The 27,073-nt window shown below is 33.5% G+C and overlaps 1 protein-coding gene and 1 pseudogene across 1 annotated transcript in view; one reads left to right on the top strand and one right to left on the bottom strand.

The window, feature by feature from the left end:
* Gpr158 (G protein-coupled receptor 158) overlaps positions 1–27,073 on the top strand; it is a 390,707-nt gene that overhangs the window by 58,324 nt on the left and 305,310 nt on the right. The window lies entirely within an intron of this gene.
* LOC120887657 (WW domain-binding protein 2-like) lies at positions 13,191–13,982 on the bottom strand (annotated as a pseudogene).

Genomic DNA, 27,073 nt, shown 5'->3' with positions numbered 1-27,073 from the left:
ATCAGTTGCTGGTACCAGAGTGCCCTGAGGCAAGGCTGTGACCTAATCATACATCTCATGGGAAAGGCTGTTCTTGTGGTTTAAGTTCTTATGTAATATCATATTAATGCAATAGAATATCTTTTATTCTCATTGGTTTCATCACTATTTCACACCCATCAGAGGTTTAGGTGAATTTGACCTTGGTCTGCCAGGTATTCCCATCTTCTTTCAGGAATGGAAGATTCTAGGTAAAGTCTTTTTACTCTTGAAGATTCCTAGTATCTGAAAACCTTCTTGGATATTTAGATTCTAGGTCTGATTTTAATTTTCTTTGTGTTTTACTTCATTTAAGTCATTGAAAGCAGCTCCAATTAAAGATGAATAGAAGTTCAATTAAAATTAATGGTTATAATTCTTATTAGGAAACTTCTATTATCATAATACTATAATCAACTACTGTTATTTTAGAATCACATAAAAAGTCTGAATATGCCATAATGACTTAGTTATATGCTTTAGTTTCTTTTGTTTTTGTGAGATGCATTTTTGTAAAAAAGGAATAAAGAATTCAGAGTAGGTGGCTCTACAAATTAGTGATTATTCTCAATTCATCATTGTCAAGTGTTTTTGTAATTTATCTAGATTTGAAAGAATGAATGAATGATACTTTAAAGTACTGCATCTCTCTTTTTGACATGTAAATGATGAGCTTTACAAATACTCTTTATCTAAATCCATCTAAATCCTCCTCCACAACCAAACTACCAAATTAAAAAAATTAGCTTATGTTCTTGACATCAGGTTTTGAAGTGTATATAAGTGTGTACCTGGAAAACCTTACCTTCATTAATTTCAGCCTTCTGTTTTTTTTCTCTCCTTTTCTTTACTCTTCTCCCTCCTTTTCTTTCCTTTCCCTTACTTTTTAAAAATTTCCTTGTGTCTTCTATTTTCTTCCTTTCCCTCTCCTCTCTTCTGATTTCTTCCTTTTTTGCTTTTCTATCTTGTTTTTCTTTCCGTTTTTTTAAAAAAATCTTTACTACTTCCAAGAAAGAGAAATGAAAACTAGATGCTCTAATTTACACTAAGTGCTGAACTGTGAAATGGCACAATTTGGGCCAAGATCCTAGGAATCCCAAGCATTCCTGAAATAATGGTTGAATGTTTTTAAAAGAATGATTGTACTTTTAATATCTGTTAATGGATAGAATAACACAATAAATTCCCAATTGCATATCACTAATCACAGCAGTTTATATATACTTGAAAAATAAGACATAAATGGTCAAGATTTTAAAATTTGAACTAAAATGATTATATGGTATGGTTTCTTGAGGGTTTTTTTTTGATAGTTTATGACAGCTGCATGACTCCATGGAGGATTATGAACTGTGATTATGCACTATTTCCAGAGAGTTTGTGATTTACTTTGTGGCTCATCTAGTTCTGCTTTAAAAATGACATGTAAGACTTCAACCAATCAAACAAAATCAAGAATGGATTAGAAAATAGGATTTATTTCCATGGAAGCCATACCAAATGCCAATGCAAAGAATCTTCCTTAAGCCTAGTTATTTGCCCTAATAAAATGATCAAATTTGGTCTGTTCTTCAGTACCCCATAATTAGAATATATTCTACTAAATTTTTGTACACATTTAGCATCACATATTTTATAGGCATTATTTGCATGAAGATTAAAGAAATCTGATAAGTTGTTATGATTAACTTTTCGGTTGGTAAATACTGACTTATATTTTCTTAACTAGAGAAGATATAAATGAATAATTTTTTAGAGCTCACTCATCTTGCTTATTTCTATGTTCCAATAAATTATAAAATATTTTCTAGAGTTTTAAATACTGGGTATATTATAATCAGCTATAATAAAATTTTGTTTCTAATTGGAGAAAGGAATATTTAAATGTTCTTCCTCTTCCACTTATTTTTGTATTATTTTTCCAACCTCAAGTTTCAGTGGAGTGTATGATTTGAAAATAAATCTACCAATTCAGTAACTGTACTTTTCATAGTTGATTGCATAACTTAAAATTTTACTTTTACAAAGTTCTTTCAAAATTACAAAATTGACACTAATTCATTATCATTTTTTAAAAAATACAAAGATGTAAAGCAAAATAAAATAAAAAGTTATCTTACACATTTTCTGATTTCCTCCATTAGTCTCAAATTTCACCATTTCCACAACCTCTCTAATATTTTCAATTTGATGGATAAAATATGTACTCATTTATTGATTCAGTTTTGACTTCTCTAATAAATAATAAGATTAAACATGTGTATGTATATATTTACATTATACTAAATAAGCAACTCTGTGAATATAATGAAAGCATATCTGGATAGGATTACAAATATACCTAAAATTTCCCAGTTATGATAGTACCCCTTTTTTAGTACTGGGGATTAAAACTAGGGGCCTTACCCACTGAACAACACTCCCAGCCCTTTAAAAAAATATTTTATTTAGGCATAGGTCCTCACTCAGTTGCTTAGGCCTCACTAAATTGCTGAGCCTGGCTTTAAACTCATGCTCCTCTTGCCTCAGCCTCCCAACCTTCTGGGATTATAGGCATGTGCCAACATTCCCAGGCCCAGTCATGCTGTCTCTAAGTCTGGAAATTAAGTTTGGAGAAACAGAGGAATGGAAATAAAATGGTATGCTAGCAAAATATAAAGCAGGGTAGACTCCTATTTATTTGGATATGTTTTCATTTTTCTATTATCTAAGGCTAATAGAGATCTGGTTATTTCACTGGTGAACACCATTACTTGAATCTTTGCAGCCAAAGGTGGATATAAAGAGATTTAAATATTTTGGATACTTCTTGTGCCAGTTATAAATTTATTTCCTCATAGTTCAAATTTATACCCCTTTGTCCTTTCTTGTGATGTTGGAGCTGAGCCCTGCAAACATTTCCCTTTTGCCAGCTGGGATATGATAAGCTTCCAAGTAGATGATGTTAAAAGAGATACTTCTTGAAGAAGAGGATTTTCCAAAATGTTTTTTCATTTTTTTTCTGATGATGAGTTGCAGCCTGTGGCATGTGAGATAGTGACTCACTCTTTCCTATGGGTTTTGAAGGCACTCATGGGCAACTGGGGCAGACAGTGAATTCACATTATAGAGAGTTTCACCAACATTCACAAAGACCTCTTCTCCCTTCTTTGTGTATTTTGTAGTATTTTCATTCTGGAACAGATGAAGTTTTTCTTTGTCATAGCTCATTTAAAATTCCCTTCTATGAATTATATCAACTCTGTAATTTCTTGGAATTACAGTGACTTTGGCCTTCCTGAATTCTCAGTTCCATCTTTTCAATTCAGGGAAATTATGTGATTTATCTTTCCTGTGCTTAGGCCTCAAAAGTCTCTGCATGCAGTGAACTAGGGAAATCATAGGTCTTCACCCTTTTCTCCTTCTCCCAGAGATTAGTCTCCTGATTTTCTGCATTCAAATATTTTATATCCCCCCCTTTCCCCAAGTGTTGTTTATTTAACAAAGTACAGCAAATCTGGTCTTTGTTACTCTGTCAGGGTTGGAGTGGAAGTCTATTTCTGTTCTTTTAAATAACCAATTAAATAGCATTATGTTAATATTTTTTAAAAGTGCTATGCACATTAACATACATGTTTATGCCATTGCATCTGCTTACCACTTTTTTTTCACTATATTAAACTGGAAAAGACTTCTCTGGAAAAGAAGTCAAATTATCACTGCTTGCAGATGCTATGATACTCTACTTAGAAGATACAAAAAGCTCAACCAGAAGACTGTTAAAGCTAATACAAAATTAAGCCAAGTAGCAGATTACAAAATCATCATATGAAAATTAATAGTTTTCCCTTACATTAGCAATGAATCTCTTGAGAAATCAGAAAAACAATCCCATTCAGAATAGCCTTAAGAATAAATCTAACCAAGGAGGTGAAAGACTGCTACAATGAAAAATATAGGAAATTGAAAAAAAAATCAAAGAAGACAAAAGAAGATGGAAGGGCCTCTCATGATCATGAATAAGCAGAACTAATATGTTAAAATGGCCATACTACCAAAGAAATACAAATCAATACAATCTCCATTAAAATACTAAAGACTTTCTTCACAAAACTAGTCAAAACAATTCTAAGCCAAATAAAGCATTGCTAGAAGCATATCTGACTTCAAATTGTACTGCAGCGTTTCAGTAACAAAAACTGCATTGATATTGTCATGAAAACAGACCCACAAACTACTGGTGTAAAATAGAAGATGCAAAGTCAAATCCACATATCTACAGTTACCCAATCTTTGAAGAGGTGCCAAAAACATATAGTGGAAAAAAGCCTCTAATAAATGGTACTGGGAAAACTGGCTATCCATATGTAAAAGAAAGATTCTTATCTCTTAACCCTGCATAAAAATCAACTCCAAGTGGATCAACAATCTAGGAATTAGACCAGAAACTATGAAACTCCTAGAAGAAAATCTAGAGTCAATACTCCAACATATAGGTGCAGGCAATGACCTCCTCAATATGACCCCTAAAGCTCAAGAAATAATGCCAAGAGCTAATAAAAGGAATGGTATCAAATTAAAAAGGCTTTTACATAGCAAAGGAAACAGTGTGAAGAAAGAATTTACAGAATGGGAGAAAATCTTCTGACAGAGGATTAATATCCAGAATAAAGAACTCAAAAATACTTCACACCAAAACAAAAGCAAAAACAAACAAACAAACCCCAAATAAAACCCACCCAATTAATAGACATTTCTCAAATGAAGAAATACAAATGGCCAACAGATACTTGAAAAAATGTTCAACATCATTAGCAATTAGGGAAATGCAAATCAAAGCTACCTGAGAATTCATCTTACTCCAATCAGAATGGTAGCCATCAAGAATACAAACAATAAATGCTGGAGAGGATGTGGAAGGAAAGGAACACTTTTACACTGTTGGTGGGATTTTAAATTGGTATATCACTATGGGAATTAAGAACTAAGTGTGTTCCTCAAAATGCTAGGAGTTGAATCAGCATATGACCTCGATATACTGTTCCTCACTATTTATCATAAAGAATTGAAGCAATCATACTACAGCAATACATGCATACTCATGTTTATAACAGCAAAATTCACAAGAGCCAAACTATGTACTAGCCTACATATCTGTCATGGATGAATTGATAAAGAAAATGTCATATATAGCAGCTTTATTAAAAAATGAAATTATTATCATTACAGGATAATGGATGCAACTTTATGGTTATGTGAAATAAGCATTATGGTTAAGTGAAATAAGCCAAACTCAAGAGAGTCAGGATCATATGTTTTCTCTCATATGTGAAACTATAATGCACCAATAAAAAATACTGGAACAAAAAAGAAATTACCAAACTATTTTCCATAGTAGATGTATCATTTAACATTTCCACCAGCCATGTATAAGGGTTCTAGTTGCCTACATTCTCTTCAGTCCTTGCTATTGTCTGTCTTTTACAGTCATATTAGTGGATTTGAAGTTATATCTCATTGTGGCTTTAATTTTAAGTGTATCCTTATGAATCTTTGAGAAACTGAAAAATAAAATTTATTTACAATGTTTAGTCTTTTGATCCAGGAACAGGGTTCTCCACATATTTATATACTTTTACATCATTCAGAAAATTATTATAATTTACTTGATTTATTTCAACATTTGGCTATTCTGGTGAATTGGAGGATTTGTTCCAATGCAAAGTAAGTAGATATCCAGTTTCCTAGTTTGTATAGATTCCTTGTTTCTAAGACAGGGACTAAACAGTATAGGAGTAAAAAGGTGTTTGAGCAATCATTTATAGATTGCTGATTGTCATATCCATCGGTTTTGAACTTAGTTGAAATCCCTTCATTGATACTAGCACTAACATGGTGGTCAGTTCTAGTTTTAGTTGTCTTATTTTCTGTGTCTTCAGGGACACTCTAATAAGAATTTATAAATGGCAACATGGGCCTTCACCAAATGTCATTGTGAACTGAATTTATTTTCTTCCATTCTGGGCACAGTATTCCAGACAGATCCAGTCATCCAAGAATACTGTCATACCATGTGTATTTGCTCTATTTTTTATAGTGATGTCTTGACATATTTGATTTTGCCAAATGTTTTCCTCAAGCCAAAAACTGCTAGGTCTTTGTTACTCCCCTGCTTTACCAACTCAGTAAAATGTTTTATGGACTTTTGGGAGATATCCATGATCTAAACTAATACACATAGATTATTATTAATATTCCTCTATCTTTCCACCTATGTATATAATACATAGTATTATCTACTTCATAGTTTTAAGAAGATCATTTATTCAATGATAAATGTTTATTTATTTTACACTAGTTACATGTGACTAAGTTTAAAATTAATTCAGATAAAATAAAATGAAAGTTTAATTTCTAAGCTGTGGGTGGTTTATTTCAAGTGTGTATGGCCACGTATGGTTAGTGAGTCTTTAACGTATGAGACAGAACAGAAATGGACATTTCCTTTATTGGGGAAAGTTCTATTGCATGTGCTGACATATTGGTATTTACTAATTGCTTGATTCTGGTCTGAGACATTGAAAATACTGTGTTAAACAAAAAAAGCCAATAATATATGTCAGGCACTTAAAACTATAATAATTTGCATTTGATATATTTTTAATTTTAATTATCACTATTATCTGTTGAATACTGACTTTTGATAGCATATAAAATACCAGAACTATAAAGATTTAAAAAGTTAGTGTAATACACAGTTTATATCTTCTAAGGTTCACAATCTGGTGGAAATAGAAAATCTATCTTAATAATACAAGATAAAAAGCCAAAAAAAATTACTTCAGATTTCCAAGGGCGTCGATTATTCACTTGGGATTGAAATTACTAATAGAGTATTTTATATCCAAGTCAAGATTATATTATTCCATTCAAATGAATTGATATCATAAGTGTCAAATAAGTGCTCTCAGTGTTCCAAAGTGTTCACTTTTGACTGAGGTGCTTAGGAAAGACCTCTGGACTTAGTTCTTTAAGAACAGGAAGAATTTTGATTAGAAATGTATGTGTTTTAGTCTGCTTTCTGTTGCTAAAACAAATTATCTGAGGCCGCATAATTTATAAATAACAGAGGCTTACTTAGCGCATACTAAGTTCAAGAACATGGCATTGGTGAGAGACAAGTATTGTTCCATGCATGATGAAAAAATGGGAAGAAAAGTGTGTGTGTGTGGAAGAAATCACACTGTGAGAAAGGAAGCAAAAGACCAAGTTGAGAAAGCCAAACTTGCTTCATAACAACCTACTTGAAGTAAATATCACACCCTCACTGTAACTACATTTATTCCTTATGTGCTTAGTACCTAGTGTGCCTGGTGCACTGTCTGCTGAAAGAGTGAATGGTTGGTTTATGAAATTAGGGTGAAAGAAATAAGCAGACGTTTATACCTTGTACTTTGTGCTAGATTTATATGCTATAAGACATAGGAACTTTTCAGATATCAAACCAAAATTTAGTACAAGAATTTATAAATCAGTAAATATTTACTAATTGTGAGTAGACCTGTCTTTCAGATGAAATTTCTTAAAATTCTTTACTTATGAGCCAAGGTTTACATTGATGAAGACACCCAGCCATTTGGACAAACTTTCTCAATGGTTTATTTTCTTATTACTTGTTGCTAGTATGTTGATTAAGTGGACATATTTCCTTAAAATGGATCTTTTTTATTTTTAATAAGAATGTGGAGAAAGTGATGAGTACTGAGAATAATTGGATTATGACTACTTTTGATGTTAAGGACATTTCTAGAGGAGTGTTTGTTTTTCTATATAATTTTTAACTAACCTATTATTCAGAGCTGAATGTTTACTTTTATATTGAATAAAATAATAATACTTTTCTGCTTTTTAAAATCTTGTTATATGGTTTACTGGACTTCAATAAACAGAATGTACAACTAATTTTTTGACTTTGATACTTCTTATGGCACTGGGATAGTTGCTGGCTGATTAAAATAAACTTTTCTGTACCTAGACTCATTGAGACAAACAAACCAAGGGAGGCATTTTTAAGCATTTTGCACTTAATAATTAGTAAAGTATCTATCCTCAGTATATCCTTAACAAATACTGATAAATAAGTAAATGAATGATTTGAATAAATGAAATGTTTATATAGACTACACATGGCATTTGTTTTCTGAGTAAATTACCAATTCAAAAGATTTCTCACTGGCCATATGGGTTTGTGGAATTTGAAGGGAAACACACACAAAAAAGTAAGCAGCAGCTGTTGATAGCATAAAACAACCTAGGACATACTTAGGGCAATTAATCCACAGATGTAGAGAATCTTGGCAGTAGTAGAATCTTCATTACATTAAATAGTATCAGAAGCTAGATGGATGGAGTGTCCCTGATGCTGATATAGAATAAAATTTCAAAATCTGGACAGTAGAAAAGCTGGCCATTAATTTTATGGAAAATATGTAACCATTAATTAGAATCATAGACTTTAAAAACCTTACAAATAGAAATGAATTTATACAGACAAACAAAAGCTTCAGTATTTTCTGAGTGATTGAATTCCTTGGAAAAAACTAATTTGGTTGTAAGGTTTGTCTCTATAGTTCTTGATTTCCTTTTACTCTACTGATAGATGAATGAAAGCAGTATGTGGAAGTCAACTAGGGAAAAAGACAACATTTATTAGAACTGTTAACAGAAACTTTTTTGGATAAACTCTCATGCATTCTCCTTATTAGATATCTTTGTTCACTTGGTTGGAAACATTTTAGATTTAGACTGAATTTTCCTTTACTTAAGATTAATAACACAATAATGTATACAAGAAAAATTATTCTATTAATAACTTTTGGATGTACTCTCTCCCCTTTTTATTTTGATCATTTTTGTCAATTAAATAAGAGTTATTGGAGTCTTGCTGTTATATTCAGGGAATCTCAGAGAAAATATATTGTGTGGTCTGTTTTAAGACTCATTAAAATAGAAATAAATTCAATAGGTATACATGTTTTCTTCATTGTATTCCCCAGAAATTAGCTAGTATCCAACTTGTTAATCCACTAGATACCTAGTTCTTGGCCACACCAAATCTGGAATTCACTGTCCTGGTAACATGGCAGGTTCCAGGCCATAGTTCATAAAACTGAAGTTGAAACACAAGACAGAGTATCAGTGAGTTCCTGTTACTGTTAGATCAAGTATAATGTTGTTATTATGACCCTCAAGGCCGTCCATATTTTTTTATCCAATTTAGCTAACCTCCCTTCCTATACCTTCTTCTCAAGACACACTGTTTCTCCAATATGTCCCATTATTCCTTTGTCTAGCTCTTTTTAGTTATTGGGTTCGACTTGCCTAGAATTTTTACTCATTCTGATTAAATTTACCAGTTCTTCAAAAACCTATTACCTCAATGATTAATAGGAGCAAAGTATATTTTGATCTAAAGTGGAGGGAATATTCTATTTTATGCTGCTCACTTTACTCTTTAATCATGCATTCTTTTTGTAACTTACTGCATGTGTTTCAAAGTCCACCTCAAATGGATATTTTTGGAAGACCTTTCCTAAATTATCTATCCCTTATGTGAAGTTCTTGAGCAAAAGAGTCAAATTTAGTCAAATGCCTATGAATCTATGTCTTTCTCTACTTCTGCTCATTCTTCCAAACTAGTTTAGATATCAACTACTCTGTGAAAACAGTTTGATCCCGAAGGAATATTACTTTAACATAAGTTCTCATAGTACTTCTTAGCTCTTTTTCATAGCACAAGTTTGTGTCTGTAATCCTCTTTTAAAATCATGCTCGTCTAGGTAGACTCTATTACTTGTTTATGATGTGTCCCCAGTGCCAGCCACAGATTTGATGCCTGACACAAATGGTTAATCAATAAATTGTTTAATGAATGTTCAAAACTGAATCCTTCATCTCCATTAAGATTAAGTTATATAAAGGTTTCTTTTGTGTGGCTTTTATGTTTAGCATAGATTATTATATAAAGAAAATGTAATAATTATATGTTACCTGTTTCTATGTGACTCTAGTTAAATAGGGGAAATAAAAGGAACATTGTAGGAAACTTGATGGGCAGTAAATGTTCATAAGCATTCGGGGGACTGATTTTTCTTCCCCAAGTCCAATAATTTTAGTCTCCCCCCACCCATTTAGAACAGGAGTCTTTTTTTCTATTCACATAATCATAGACATTTCTTGGTATAGTTATCTGGGTTTGAAAAAATAAACGCAGTTGCTGATCTCACAAGCAAAGACTCTAATGAATTTCTCCACTCTGCTATTATCACCACTCTCTTATTCATTTGGTAGATGCTTCATATCTTTCTTTGTTTCTCAGTGATTTCATGGGATTTTGTGCTCCAGTTCTTGAGTAATATCAGAGATCTGTCAGGGCTGGAGCTACTACTTTTTCTTTATGTATTTTCTTTTGCCCATCATATTTTAAGACAGGGCCATCCTACATACGCTAGAATTGAAATTCTATAGTACTACCTATCTGAGTATAATTCATATTTTAGAATAAAGTGGTGACATTCAACAAGATCAGGGAAGGTGTGCAGAAATCCAGAGGAATCTAGATGAATCCACTGTTAAATACCTCCTTATTTTATGTCTGCTTTGGGGATTGTATAATCCCCAAAGCAGATCTGAGTCCTTATTCTACATTTCAAGTTCAGCTTTGATATGTTAGACAGCTCTGTCTTCAGTTCTAAAGCAGTGAGGCATTTGAGGAGTAGGGATATTCATGATTCCAACACTATCCTGGATAAATGTCGGAAGATCATGGACAAAAAATGATAAGTAGGGGCTGGGGCTATAGCTCAGTGGTAGAGCACTTGCCTCGCAGGTGTGAGGCACTGGATTTGAATCCTCAGCACCACATAAAAATAAAGCTATTGTGTCCATCTACAACTGAAAAGATATTTTAAAAAAAGATCAGTGAAGACAATTTGATGCTCCTCAGAGTGTAAATAGTTGCCATCTTGGGGTTCTTGTCTCTTTTTTTAAAAAATATTCTTTTAGTTGTGGATGGATACAATACTTTTATTTTTATGTGGTGCTGAGGATCAAACCCAGTGCCTCAAACATGCTAGGCAAGCACTCTACAACTGAGCTACAACACAAGCCAGTGTCTTTACCTCTGAATACTTGAATGTTTTCTTATCCTAAAACCAATTAATTGATACTTAACCTTATTTATCCTAGATTTCTGGTTTAGTTAACCAAACCTGCATATTTCTTTTGGGCCTTCTCTTGTCACTTGATTTCATTATTGCTACAATTTCTCAGAAAAATTGCAGTACACTCTATATTTGTTGGCTTCTTGGGCATTGCCTTCTTAGTCACTGTTTTATATTTCTTCATCGTCCTAAACCATTCTTTGTCCCAAATAGTAGTTCTGTCCATTGTTCCTAGAGAATTTAGAAGTATCTTCAAAAGCATCTTTAGGTGTTGGGGTACTTAGGGAAGTAAGGGAAGATCTCAAGGGGGGGATCAGTGTATTGTTTATCAAACAACTTGTCCCCCACACTGAAGGGACCATTATAGGTCTAATTTTCAAGGATGACCCTGGTCATGACTTCTGTGTGTGAATGAATCATGAATTGACCAAAAAAAATCCAATTAAAATATTAATGTGAAATAAACCCTATTTGCACCTTGGGGAAGAAACAAAGTTTCATACCACCAGGCAGGGTGGCATACACATAAAATTCCAGCTACTTGGGAAGGTAAGGAAGGAGGATCATAAATTCAAGGCTAGTTTCAGCAATTTAGCTAGACTCTCAGTAACTTAGTAAGACCCTGTCTCAAAATAATAATAAAAAAAAAAAACTGGGATGTAGCTCAGTGGTAAAGCACCCATGATTTCAAACTAGTACTAAAAAAATAAAATCTCATGAGGATCATGAGATCTGATTATTTCTATTAGCATATGAAATGCAGTGTTCAGTGAAAAAGAAAGGATTTTTTTTAAAGCTGCATAATCAGTAACTTACAACCTGTTAACCTATTTCTGGAATACGACCCACTCTTCAAATAAAACTGAATTCCAGTTGATTTTTTTTTCATGTATGTTGGGTGGGATGTGGAGTGTAAGACTGTGATTATCAACCATGGTTTGTGATAGCTTGGGCAATCTCCCAGGTTGTGGTAAATTTTTGTTTTTAAACCTATTAATTTTAAAAAATTGCTTACTAAACACTTGCCTTTGAATATTTTATTTTAATTTTTTAGTACTGGGGATTAAAACCATGGGTGCTTTACCACTGAGCTATATCCCAGTTCTTTTTATTATTTTGAGACAGGGTCTTACTAAGTTACTGAGGGTCTTGCTAAATTGCTGAAACTAGCCTTGAATTTATGATCCTCCTTCCTTACCTTCCCAAGTAGCTGGAATTTTATGTGTATGCCACCCTGCCTGGTGGCATGAAACTTTTTTTTTTTTTGCACCCCAAGGTGCAAACAGGGTTTATTTCATGTTAATATTTTAACTGGATTTTTTTTTTTTTTGGTCAAATAGGGAATTCTCTTTCAATAACCATCTCTCCTCCCTTGGTGAGAAATTCTAGCAAGGGAACTGAAGGACTTCTTTTCCAGCCGCTGTGGTCTTCCCCTGAAGCCACAAAACCCTGGAGGCTTATTGTAAAGCTCCTGAAGTCAGAAGTGGCAACAGAATGACCAAGGACAGAGAAGGCAGGCCTGGCTGAGTGGAATGTGGGCTGACAGGTGGGATAGTGACCTTCCAGCACAGACCAGTGGAAGGAATGTGAGCAGGGTGTGGTAGGGTATTTTGGCCCACTAGGAAGACTGGCTGGTTTGATGGAGCTCACAAAGCTGAATACAGAATGGCTACCAGACGGAGAGGACGGACTGAAATAGGAGAGGTGGCCAGACAGTGAAACAGGAACAAAGGGAATATTCCATTCTCCCAAGCACAGCCCCAGAAATGGTAAGAAGGGCACTGTGGGCTGATTTAGCTAGGAACTGGGGAGACACCTCTACAGAAGCCAGGGGCCTTGCCTTCCCACAACACTAGTTCCTGGTAACTTTCTACAATAGGACCTGGGGAAGAACAGGCCTCCCCCAGTCAGATGCAGTCCCATAAGGGAGTAGGAGACCCATGAGGGTCGGGACAGGGAAGTGGGAAGGGTCTACTGAGTCTTCTTGTATTCTGAAGAGTAGTAGGGAGATGGTGGAGGCTAGCTTGTGGGCAGGTAGACATTTTGTGGGTTGCCTGGATTGTAATAGGTGATAGCAGCTGCCTCTGTGGCCTTGGCCTCAGTTGCAAGAGTGGAAGGGACATTAGGGCCTCTGACTGGAGCATGAGTACCAGATATGGTAGTGGCAGGGACTGCATATATCCCATGGTGCCATGTATCATGGGAGATTTTGGATATAACTCAGGTGGGGGTGGTGGATAGGGGTACATTCCATTTGCAGGGCATACATTCCATTGGCCACTGGTGGGGAAAAGACATAGGCCCCACTGGGAATGTAAGGGTACCCATAAGCTCCATTGGGGGTACCCTCAAGCTATGGAGGCTTGAGATACTACCTGGAACATTCCCTGCTAAACCTGGTGTGCCCCCTGCTGTGAAGGTCAACTTGTATAAAGCAGAGCCTTTCCAGCTACCTCCTCCTTCAGCCTCCACTAATTTTTGAACATAGTTCGTACCAAATACAGGCTGCTTGAGCTCATAGTCCTTCATGAGATAAAATGGCATTATGAAGGTTTGCATGGCATCCTTCCCCTTGGATAGAAAGATGACCTGGTAAAGGGGTAAGGTAGATAGTGCACTTCTTGGTTCCTGTGGAGGCCTCTGGAATATTTTTCATGTAATTACATGGAAGTTCCACTCGATCGTAGGACATTACATTAGGATACTCTCGGTATTGTTGACTATCACTCTTCCGCCCTTTGAGTTGTTCTTGTTGAGTGCCATATCCTCTCCCATGAGACTTTTTGTTTTTTTTTTTAAGAGTAGGAAAAGGTGCTTTAAATTGGTCCCACCATAGAGAATACTTTTTATTGAGGTATTGGAAATTATGTTTCCAACATAGTCAGCAGACCTGGGTTTTTTCTTTTTTTTTGTAATTTTATTAAGAAAACTGAGAAGGATGGGAAGTGAAGCTAATTGTGAAATCAAGTCTGAATCTTGAAAACATCAAAAGAACTATTTCAGATATAGCTAAAATTATGAAATGTTTTATAATAGTTAATTTTACATCAAGTTAGGCATCATTTGATAAGCATTATATAATTGTTATTATAGAAGAAAGATATTCCAAAGCTAATTAGAACCTGTATTTTAATGTAGATATTTGTTTCTGTTTCAGTTCTTCCCGTTAGGATCAGACAGGGCTATTGTTGGTACAAACCTACTCTAAATTTTTGGAGGATTATTCCTTTAACAGAAATGGTGAATGAGTACCCTTAACCCCATTAAAGGCGTTAACCTCCTCTGTCCTTTGGAAAAGCTCATTTACAGTAATTTCTAAGGGCTTGTTCTTTCTGAGTTAGTGGAAATGCCAAGTTTTGTATTGTAGAACACAAATCATAAAAATATAAATGTTATCTTTTAAGGTGATGACACTTTGGCAAAGGGGTGGGGAGAGAGACTTCACTATGTAGTAGAACCCAACAAATAATATTTCATTACCATTTCTTGGGCTGTATAAAATAGTTTTTTAAAAATTGGTTTAGTTCAATTTTTTAAAGATATTTTTAAATTATTCATGGACACAGTATCTTTATTTTGTTTATTTACTTTTATGTGGTACTGAGGATTGAACCCAGTGCCTCACATGTAGGAGGCAAGCACTTTTCCACTGAGACACACCTCAGCCACCAGTTCAGTTCAAATTAAAAACAAAATTATATTTTTTAGTTGTCAATGGATTTTTTACTGTATTTATTTTTATGTGGTGCTGAAGATCAAACCCAGGCCTCATGTATGCCAAGCAAGCGCTCTACTACTGAGCCACAATCCCAACCCCAATTCAATGTACAATTTACTTTTAAGAAATAAAAATTATTTTAAAAACCAAAAAAATATTTTTTCAAATATTCAATTAGAATTTCTGACTGAGAACCACTAAAGCTCTAATATTTACTGTTAGTTTAACTCAACAAATATGTGAAAGACTATGAGCTAGCTGACCATTATGGTGGATAGAACAATAAAAACATGGAACCTGCCCTTAAGGAGAATAACATCTTGGGTGTGGGGTTAAGGGAGTATACACGGAGCAAACAGCACTTAGGCAATTAATGATTAGATACTAGGAGATCTAACTTTTAAAGCAATTAATGGTGACTCCTACATAAACAAAATAATTTTATAGAAATTAAATTGTTACTTCTTCATGAAAATGATTGATAAATGAGGATTTTGGGATGCAACACTTTGGCAAGCATGGGGTACTTTCCATTGTGTCTTCATTATGCTCTTAGATATTATAGAATAGGCATTCCGGTCAGTATGATGGAATTGTATACATTTGTTAATAAGTGTTGAAGAGTGGCCTCCAAATGAACTGGTTATTCTGAAATCATTCCATTGGAAGACTCAGATATTTTATTGAGAGCTGGTGTTGTCTTTTAGCCAACTTGGAGATTTTGGGGAATGTGCAACAAAATTAACAGAAAAGATCTGATTTGTTTTTCTCTAACATTGTTTCTAGCATTAAATGATATAATTATCCTCTTCTTAGGAATGTTATTTGCCCTCTAACTTCAGATGACAATTTGTTTTTTTATTGAATTAAAATTTGATGATATGTCAACTATATTATTAAATTATTGCCTTAAATACCTTTGAACACTGAACTTGGTTTTGAACAAAACTAATTTCTTTAACAAGTTATAGTGAATTTTCTTTTTTAAGAATGTAATTTAATTTCTTCTTTAGAATAGAGAAAGGGTCTCTCTTTGAACCTATTACTTATTGGACCTAATCCTAAGATGTATTGCATTTATGCTCATAAAAGCAATGAAAAATAATTTTCAAATTTATAGAAAGCTTGAATAAGGGGAACCCTAAATCTGGGAATCCACCTTCAACTTTAAAGAGATTGGAAGGAAATTGATTCTCAAGTGATAATTTCGCTCAGAATCTTCTTTGACATAGTTAGAGTATAATTATAGAAAGTATGTGATTTTTACAAGCCCACTGTGGAAAATATATTTGTAAGGTAATGACATCAGGTGTTCTGTCTCTGGATTTCTGCTATTCTGGATGCTATTTTCATCAGTCTTTCCAGTTATGTAAATGACTCATATTCATTCTCTCTCTCTGCCCCACTTCTCCCCACCTCTTGTTCTTTTACTGAGAGCAATTTTAGCACTAACTGCTCCAAGTAGATAATTTTGACAAGGATGTCTTTTTTTTTTCTCTCATATTCTCTTACAGCTTTCAGTATATCTGAGTTCATCTTTGTCCATCAAATTACCAGGTACCTAATGTATGGAAGATTAGAATGGCTGAGTTTTATTTCTTAAATGCTGTTATTAGTTTTATTTTGCCACATGACAAATTATCTCAGAGTTAATTGCTAAAAAATAATTTTGTTATCTCAGAGTTTATTAGGTCAGATGGAGAGTCTTTGGCTTAAGGTCTCTTGAGATCTAAAGATTTCAGTTAGGGCTATGGTTTTTTCAGGAGCTTGGAGTCCTCAAAGTTCATAGTGGCTATTGGCAGAAATCACTTCCTTGTGGTTATATGACTGAGGTACCAGTTTTCTTGCTGGACGTCAGCCAGGAGTTATGCTTAGCTTCTAGAGGATGTCTTCAGGTCCTACCATGTATTTCTCTTACAACCTAGAGGCTTGCCTCCTCTAAAGTAGGGGGCGAATCTCTTCCCCTTTTGAATAACTCTTCACCAGATTAAGTCAGAACTATCCAGTATTATTTCTCTTTTGACTAAAAAAATAAACTTACTGGGGATTGCATCTAAAAAGTCCTCATCTTAGTCATGTCATATAACTTAATCATGGGAGTAAAATCTATCATTTTCACAGTCCTGTCCACACTGTGGACAGGACTGTGAAAATGATAGATTTTACTATAAAGGGTGTTTGAAAAAGGAGGCAGGAATTTTGAGGACCAGCTTAGAATTATTTTTTCTACATATGACATATCTTTTCAGAATGGGTTTCTGTTTTCAGCATTGGTTCAGAATTGAAGTATTGACTTGCTGGCCTGATTCCTCTGGCTAGAGTTTCAAGAATTATACTGATTAGAAGTGGTGAAAGTGGACATCCTTATATCCTTGTCTTGTTTAGAGAAATTTTAGAGAAAAATCTTTCAGTTTTTCTCTATGCAGTATGATATTGGCTTTGAGTCTGTCATATAATGTTTAGGTAAGATGGCTTTATAATGTGTAGGTAAGTTCTTTTATGCCTAGTTTCTCCATTGTTTTTAACATGAATATTTAACTGTTTTTTTTAAATCAAAGACTCCTGCACCTTTTGAGATGGTCATATAATTCTTGTTCTTAATTCTATTAACACGGTGAATTGCAATTATTGATTTGTGTATGTTGAACCAACCTTGTTTCACTGGGATGAAGCCCACTTGGTCATGTTTATTATCTTCTTAATATGTTTTTGAATGTGGCTTGCTAATATTTTATTAATGATTTTTTGTATCTATGTTCATCAGAGAGACTGTTCTATGTTTTTTTCCCTTTAGAAAACTAATTCTATGAGGTACATCTAACTACCAGAACACTTTGTGCTCAGAGTCAGATGGAAAGATATAAGCCATTTAAGAGAAAACTGAGTAAGAAAGTGGCCATTCAGGTCACTTCATCACCCCTAGATAAAGAATTCACTTATTCATTTATGTATTCAACATACATTTAATATAGAACTTAATTGCATTATAGGCACCATAATGATTCTTATAATTTTGTTATTTAGCTTAAAAATAAAAATGCTTCAGTGCAATCAATGTTCATTGAACCAGGGACTTCTTTTAGCCTTTAAATTTGGCTGCTAGAATTATTTATTTCTCCCTTCCTTCATTTCTGTTTTTATCAAGTAGTAGAGCATACATACAAATGAATGTATATAATACATGTTAATAGGATAAATAATAATAATAAAATAATAATAAAATAAAGACCTGTGTAAATACAATTCAGCTTCTAAAATAAATATTTTAAGTTTTATGTGGGTCTCTCCCAAAATACATCTTGTCTCTATCTACTAAGAAAACTACTCTAACTTTTAAGAACTTTTATAATCTTTTATTTTTTAAATTATTTCTTACATACATGACAATAGTGGAGTGCATTACATTCATAATATAATCTTTAAAAAATAATTTCTTTGCCATATTTTATAGTTTTATTATATGTATTTACATCTTTAAATAATAAAAGTTTTAGTTTTGATGTTTCAAATATTTTATAAATGCAAATTTATATTTGTTTTACTTAATGTAAAGTTTTTGATATTGCAGTGGATATTCTTAGCTATTTTTTATTTATTCTATTTCAGTGTTACATACTATTGTTTGACTATATACACTTTAATTTTTAATTCTGTGGTCAATGAATGCTTAGACTTTTCAGTTTCCATTTTCTGTTTTTTTTTTTTTGTCAGAGGCATAGATTCAATAAACATCCTTGAAAATGTCTCACTGGTGCATGTATGAAGAATTCTAAGGAATAGAATTTCTTGGCCATAGAAGGTAGATATGATCTACTCTATTACCTAGTGCTAAAGTGTTTCCTAAAGTTTCTAATTTGCACTCCTACCAATAATTTTATGAGAGTTACAGGGCTTAACCTTATCTGCAGCCCTTAGCACTAACTATTTAACAAAGAAATGTTAGTCTGTTTGGACCTCTGTATAATTTGCGATAAACTGAGTGGTTTATGACCAACAGAAATGTATTTCTTGAAGTTCTAGAGGCTGAGATACACAAATCAAGGTTATTAGCAGTTTCCATGTTTGATGAGGGCTCCCTCTTCTGGTTCCCAGATGGCACCTTCACCTGTGTCTTCATGTGGTAGAAGGCAAACAATTCCCTTAAAAAGGGCCTCTGTTAAAGGCACTAATCTCATTCAAGAGGGCTCCACCTTTATGACTAGTAACCTCCCAAAGGCCTTGTCTCTTGATACAATAACATTGGGAATATAGGTTTCAACATATGAATTTTAGGGAGGCAAAAACATTTAGACCATAACAGTGGCGGTTGTAAAATAACATTTTATGGGGGCTTAAATTTTTATTTGTTGAAATGAAATTGCTAATGAGATAAAGTGTTTATGTGTATGATTATTTATCTTTAATGTTTCTGCTATGTGAAATACCTATTTTGTTTTATTTGTTTCTTTTGTGTTGCTTAGCCCATTGATTTGTGAGATTTTATTATATTTGAATTCTTTGATGATTTAATATAATGTAATATAATGAGGTGTTGACTTGCTGGCCTGATTTACCTTTTATTATGACTTATCTTGTTTGATTCTTTTTATAGTGTCTTTGAGGAACTAAACTTTGTTATTATAGTCTTATAAAGTATTTCCTTTATGATCTGTGTTTCTTGTATCTTATTTAACAAATCTGTTCTTATCCCAAAATAATAGAAACATTTTCTTTTTAAAATTTTATTATTATTATTATTTTTGGTGGTGCAGGGGATTGAACTCATGGACTTGTGCATGCAAGATAAGAACTCTACCAACTGAGTTATATCCCCAGCCCCAATTGAAACATTTTCATAATTACTTTTATGAATTTGAAGTTTAACTTTCACATTTAAGTTCTTTTTTTTAAATTTATAAAGAAAAGATGTTTATTTAGCTCATAGTTCTGGAAGTCCTATAACATTTAAGTTCTTTATCCATTCAGAATTGATTTGTTATAACAGAATAGAGGAATTCAACTAATTTTTGTCAACTAAACTAATGGTAAGAACACTTTTTGTAAAGGACAGGACAAAAATTATTAAAGTAAGGGAACATCTTTAATCTAATATCCTCTAGGAGAGATGTAGGCTTTGTCTTGTGTTCTCCTATGTAGCTGATTAAAACTCAGGATCTAGGTTTGAAATAATTGCTAGATCCCCAAAGCAACTCCTAGTTCCCCTGCTATTTATTATTGTGGATTTGTGCTTAATTCTGGCCTCTAGGGTTCTCTTAATTTCTTGTCAACTGAGCAAGGCATAAGAAAAAAATATAAAAATATTTCAATTAACATTTTTTTGTTGTGGTCTGCCTGGAGATTATGTGATAGCCTTGCTGCACGTTAAAACCACCTGGAAAGTTTCTAAAAATTCTGGTGCTCAGGCTACTCTCAAGATTAATTAGATTAGAGTATCTCAGGCATTACTAATTTTTGAAGCTCCCCACAGAATTCCATTGTGCAGCCAAGATTAAGATCAATTGTTTAAAATTCAGCTGTTCATTTTGATTCATGTCTATTCCAGTTCACTTGCTTTTTTCCACTTTACTCAGCCAGATAGCTCCCCTCTAAAGCTAGGTGTCCACACTCACATGAAACACCAAGTTCCTGATACTTCTCACCTACTTCTTCACATTAATATGCTTTCTAAGAAACTAAGTCTGCTATACCTATGGTCAATTGAATAGCAATGTATTTGGCTTGTTTTTACTTTACAAAACATTATTTTAACTGTCTTTCACTGTCTACAATGTTTTTCCTTTACAAGAAATTTTTAGTGCAAAGTATATTAATTTGCTAATTAATTCTGATAGACTATTTTCAGAGTCTTAGAAAATCAGTGTTTGATACGCTTAGGTTATGAATAGCATAGCACAGAAAATGATGTAATTTCAGTGGGACAAATTAGAGCCAATTAACATGGCAGTTAGTTGTCTTTTTGAATAATGCAGATTTGTTTAGAAAAGCTTTTTGTTTTATTTATAAAATGATCCCTGCTTTTAACTATTATGACTGCCATAGCATTTTTCCTTTTGCAGAGCTAGGCCAGATGTACCGAAACAGAGAGGTAAGGTTCTGCCATCATACTTTGTTCTAGATCACAGTATGTTAATTGACTGTAACACATTATTAAAATACTGTCTTATGACTGTCTTTAATAAAATGCTCAGAGCATCTAAAAGATATAGCATAATTATAAATTCATAATTATTTCTTCTGAGGAAATAATGACTATTTCTTGAAATTAAAACAAGTCCTTTTAATTTTCTCGAGCTTTCTTTTAGGGCTTGGGACCGAATACAACAAATATAGTTCTAGCTACAATATTAGCAAATACTTAGCTTAACACATTAGTTTTAGTATCTACAAGATAAAAGCTATTTCACAAAGTGAACAGATGGTTTAACCAGGAATGGCAGACTTCTCATGATTTAATATTGAGAGAAATCACATTCTTTGGGTATGCAATTGGGCAAGTTGATCTTTAGAAGCCTACTATTGCTTTCTGTAGTAATGGATTATTATCATTTTTCCCTCAGGAAAACATTGTGTGGAATAATTAATTACAATGCATTTTGGAAGAGATTCTGAGTAACTTAATATTTTGAATTTGAATAGCTGAAGAGAATGGATATGGAAAAAGGTGGAAAAAGTTTTTATTCCCAAATTTTAATTAATTAAGGTACTAAAGATTGAACCCAGGTGTGCTTAACTACTGAGCCACATCTCCAGCTCTCTTTTTATATTTTATTTAGAGACAGGGTCTTTCTGAGTTGCTTAGGGCTCACCAAGTTGGTGAGGCTAGCTTTGAACTTGAAATCATCCTACTTCAGCTTTCTGAGCCACTGGGATTATAGGTGTGTGCCACCTCACCTGGCTTATTTCCAAATTTTGTGATATATTTTTTTCTGAAATTTTTGGTAATAAGTTTAGTTTCTTTGTAAAGATGCTATTATAATTTTATCTCATGTCTAAAGTTTTTGTTTCTCACTATTGTACAAAAATTCTGCTATTTTGTGATAACCATAAATGCTGAGAAGTGGCTATAGGTCCAATACATGGCATGGTGAATTTTATAGAGATGCCATCTTTTGGTATTTGGAGACATTTCTACCCTCATGGATACATAGGGCTTGTGTTTCAAAAAAAGTCTTTCCTTCTCAGATGTTTTTGACTATGAACCTTATTTCCCAAATCAGAGATGTGGTAACTGGTTTTCAATGATATCTTCCTCCTAGTGAATTGCACCTGTTGGTATTTATGCCACGTCTAGTTTTTTACACATTGAATATACACTTCTCCATGTAACCAACAGAATGTTTCAGATTGATCTAGTACATCTTGCACAGCTAGGCCATAAGATACCCTTATAGCTTCAATTATGTTTCCTTGGAATGCTTACTCTGGGAGAAGCCAGTTGATATGTAAGAAGTTCCACTCACCTGAGAGTTTCATGCTACATGATGTTCAAACAAAGCATGTAAAGAGGTCATGTGGCAAGAGGGAGAATTGATCAATCCAGAGCTGTTCTAGTTGTCCCAACTAAAGTGCCACATTTGTGAATGAAGAAATATTTTGGTTGTCCAGACCAGACAAGCCATTATATGACTCTAGGCCTTGTTGTCAACTCATTGCAATTGCATTAAATAACCTAAGCAAGAGATGCTTAGGTGAAACCAATGCATAATATAACTGTAAGATAATAAAAATTGTTGTATTAAGCTTCTAGGTTTTGAAATGGTTTGTTACACAGCAAAGAGAACCAGAATAAGGGGACAATGAAGACTTAGACACCAATTGCTAAGTTATCATAGTGTTTCTTCATTTTGATTACCTTTGTTGATAATACTATGCAGATCCTTCATATACCGAGACATTATTATTATTATCATTGTTATTTTTGAGACAGGGTCTCACTAAATTGCTGAGACTAGCCTTAAACTTTTTATCCTTTTACCTCAGCCTCACAAATTGCTGGGATTATAGGCATGCACTGCCATGCCCAGCCCAAGTTGATTTCTGTTTTAGTCAGCTTTTTTGCTCCTATGACTAAAAAATCTGGCCAGAACAATTGTAGAGGAGGAAAAAGTTTATTTGAGGGCTCATGGTTTCAGAGGTCTTGGTGAGGCTAAATATCATGGCAGGACAGTGTAGTAGAGGGAAGCAACTCACATCATGATCAGAAAGCAGAGGGAAAAAATCATATATATATGATATAAAATCTATCTATCTATCTATCTATCTATCTATCTATCTATCTATCTATCTATCTATCTATCTATCTATAGAGAGAAAGAGACAGACATACTCCACTCTCCAGATACAAAATATATATCCCAGAGCTATGCCCCCAATTCCCACCTCTTCCAGCCACACCATACCACTTCAGTTACCACTCAGTTAATCCCCATCAGGGGATTAATTACTGATTGCGTTAAGACTCTTACAACCTAATCATTTCTCCTCTCAACCTTCTTGCATTATCTCATACATGAGCTTTTAGGGGACACCTCACATCCAAACCATGACAATATTCTTCAAACTTGTCACAATGATACCTAAAAGGTATGTACAGAAGCACTGGAGACTATAAAGGTCTTGCTTGCTTGAAAGTGGAATTGAGACTTTGTGGCTTGTTTTGGTTTTTAATATTTCAAGAAGGCTAACCAAGATGGTATGTTAATCAAGATAAGTAAGGCTGCACAGTTTACTCAGCACATTTCTTTGCTTTTGGCTAGGTGTATATCAACCTGTCAGTGAATCTCAGTGAAATGAATTATACTTAAATGCAGACTTTTTTTTTATTGTTAGCTGTATTGTTTTTATGGAAGACAGAATATTTTATTTAAAGTGTGGGATTCTTCTAAGGAGGAAAAAAAGGGATTTCTTAGTGTATGCTAGACTTTATTAATATTTCCCAATATCTAGTTCTTCTTCCTTTCTAAGCCCACAGCAGATTGCACTTTCTAAGTCCTTTACCTGTGGGCTGAGCCATGTGGTCAATGGACAGTGGTCTTTGAACAGATATGTGTTATTTCTGAACCGAAGTATTTTATTGTTGGTGGAAAACATTGCACTCTTCTTCTCTGTTGCAGTAAGCAGGAAGATCATATGTCTCAGATAGTGCAGTTTTAAGGAGGAATGTTGATATCCTGGATCCTTAAGTTGCAATGTAGAGCAGAGCCCACTTTAAGTTGAGCACATAATAATTTTTGTTGTGTAAATCCATTAAGATTTCAGGATGAATTTTCAAAATGTAGCTTAAGATAACCTATTTTAATACAGGAGGCTACTAATTAAGGTATTTCCCCTCTCTTAAAATAGTGACCTATAGCACCAGTGGGAGTTATGGTATACTTCACTGATTTGTAAGCACCAAGCTCTGATTCATTAATTGTAGAAAGCACACAGCAGGGCACTGAGAAAAATGCAAAAACTTTCACTTGGCTGCAAAGGAGAAGGGGTAGGTTGTAAAACTAGTTTCCTATGGAATGTAATCCTAGATGGAATTATCTGGCAGAGTGTTAGGCTCTGAAAAAATCCCTTTCCTTTCTGCTTTTTTTTTCAGAACTGTTCATCTTTTTGTTGTTCTTCAATAATCTAGTTTCCACTTTGATACTTGAATGATATTTTTAAAATGAAAAACTTATCATCACCCCTCTGCTTAAAATGTTTCAGTGGTTTTACATTGCTGATTTGATTAAGATCAACATTCTTGGATTGGTGTGATCCAATTGTAAATTGTGATTTAACACAATTCTCTTTAGTTTCTCTGACTTAGAATACTAGGTTTCTTCTGAAGGCATGTTCTTTCTTTGTTGAAACTTTTTCTTCATTCCCCATTCTTCTAACCTCTTGTCATTCTCCTGATTGATCCCACTGAGTCTTTAGATCTCAGGTCCACTCTTCACATTCAGGAATCTTACTCTAACCATTAAGTTTCTTTGTGGGGATATTTTCATAGAACTGGGCTTCTTTCCTTCAGACAGTCATCTTAGGTCTGTAATTTTTGTGTTTAAGTACAATTATTCGATGGATAGTTGTTTTGTTCTTCATTAGGATAGGACCTTGTTTATGTTTCTTCACCATTTTTCCCCCAGTGTCCAGAAGGTGGAATGAATAATTTTTGTGAGCCCTTTACTGTGAAGGACCAAGAAATTCAAGTGGATCTGAAGATCAGAAGGGAAGAAGTGATCTGGAGTACTTTTCTGGCAATCCCATAATCTTATCACTGAATTTTCTTTTATAATGGGATTAGATTCATTTTAATGGAAATAAAACTAACTGGGATTGATGAGTTCACACAAAAATAGAGTGTGGTTTTAATTGTCTATTTTATATACTAAACTTCCAGAGGGCCCTATTTCTTTTCTTGCTATAGAAGTAAAAGAAAAGGGTAGCATGTAGCCTTGCAAATAAACTATAAGTAATAACTTCTTTCAGTAATTATGTGTTGAATAAGTGAATGGAAATATTTTAGAAAATGGTGTGAATAGTTCACAACCTCATAAATATTTTTGGATAATGAGTGTGAGAATGATCCTAGAAAGAATTATATTGTTAGTGAATTTCTTTTTGTCTCTGAAGATCATACTGAAACTTTTAATCTGGCATCTCCTTCAAAGTTTTTAATTCATATTCACTGATTATCTTATTTTACTCCAGGTTACTTTATTTACTCAGATGAAATTACAATTGCTATTACCTTTCATTTGGCTATTTAAGAAAGTACACTTAAGAGAGATGTTATTTCTCTTCTGGGCTTAATCTTTGCATTCTTTATTCTTCTTTAAATTTCAATCAAATGTGGCTGACACCTCTATTGTAGACTTGAAATTGGCATTTAGACTTGTAATTTAGCATCAAAGCATGGAACAAAAAGAGATTACATGAAATAATAGGGTCTTAAAAACAATCAAACAAATGATATCTAAATATTTATAAAGACTGTATATTATGATTTCATGAAATTACTTTGGAACTGTATATGAAGAAGTTCATAACTTTATTATATTCTCACTCTCTATAAATGTGCTTTTTAACTTGACAAACTTCTTCCTGGAAAAACCTACCTTTTATTTTGGTACTGTGGTTAAACCAATTGTTGTTTTATTTAAGAGTAACATCTTATTTTTTACATGTTTAATGATAGGCCCAAATTCTTGATTACAACTTTTTCTTTAAATATTTATTTTTTAGTTGTAGTTGGATACAATATCTTTAATTAAATAATTTATTTTTATGTGGTGCTGAGGATTGAACCCAGGGCCTTGTGTGTGCTAATTGAACGCTCTACCACTGAGCCACAACCCTAGCCCCTTGATTACAACTTTTTGAAAATGAGTGAGTAGAGAATTATTTTTTTTGTGTCTTCCCAAAATATCCAGCATACTTTGTCCAAGGAAGTTCTAAATAAATATAATTGGAATTAGTTGAAGTACAGAAGGATTACCTAAAAAGGTGAGTATTAAGCAAAAATTAGTTTTTCTTATCTGATTTCTCTCAATTTCATTATACCATGCTTTCTATAAATAGAAATATTTACTATAATTTACAATTTGTACACATTTGAATTGTGTGGAGCACTGACCATTACTGACTTTTGTCTTGTTTTATTCTTTGCAAGCAGTAACCTTACATGGAATGCATGTAGCAAGTGTGTCCTATTTATGAATTCTGACGTACATCAACAATTGGTATTTCATATACCAATTTTCTAAATATTGATAGGTTACCATTCATTCAACCTGAAAAGAATGTTTTTATGCATATGATTCTGTTAAGGTGCTTTGCTAGTTTTTGATTAAGAGTTCTTAACTGAGGATCTCTCTCTATACCTGAGTATGCTTTAGGATATCTGGAAAGTGTTTGCAGTTTTATATGAAATATTGTTTATATATGAATTTTTCAAGGGAAGTTTTCCTGGATTAGATCAGATCATAAATGAGATGACTACAAGACTCATTGAATTATATATGCAAAAGTGGTGAATTTTACTGTGTAAATTCTGCCTCAGTAGAGCTGAGCTGAATCTCCCTCTAAAATCTCTGAGTGAGGATTCTTAATGAAAGGCACTGAAAAATATTAGCAGTAGAAATCAAGAGACTTGGAGGTATGT

This window comes from Ictidomys tridecemlineatus, chromosome 10 (genome assembly GCF_052094955.1).
Source record: "Ictidomys tridecemlineatus isolate mIctTri1 chromosome 10, mIctTri1.hap1, whole genome shotgun sequence".
Lineage (NCBI taxonomy): Eukaryota > Metazoa > Chordata > Mammalia > Rodentia > Sciuridae > Ictidomys > Ictidomys tridecemlineatus.
Note: the sequence above shows the minus strand (reverse complement) of the source record. Positions and strands in the feature narration are given on the sequence as shown.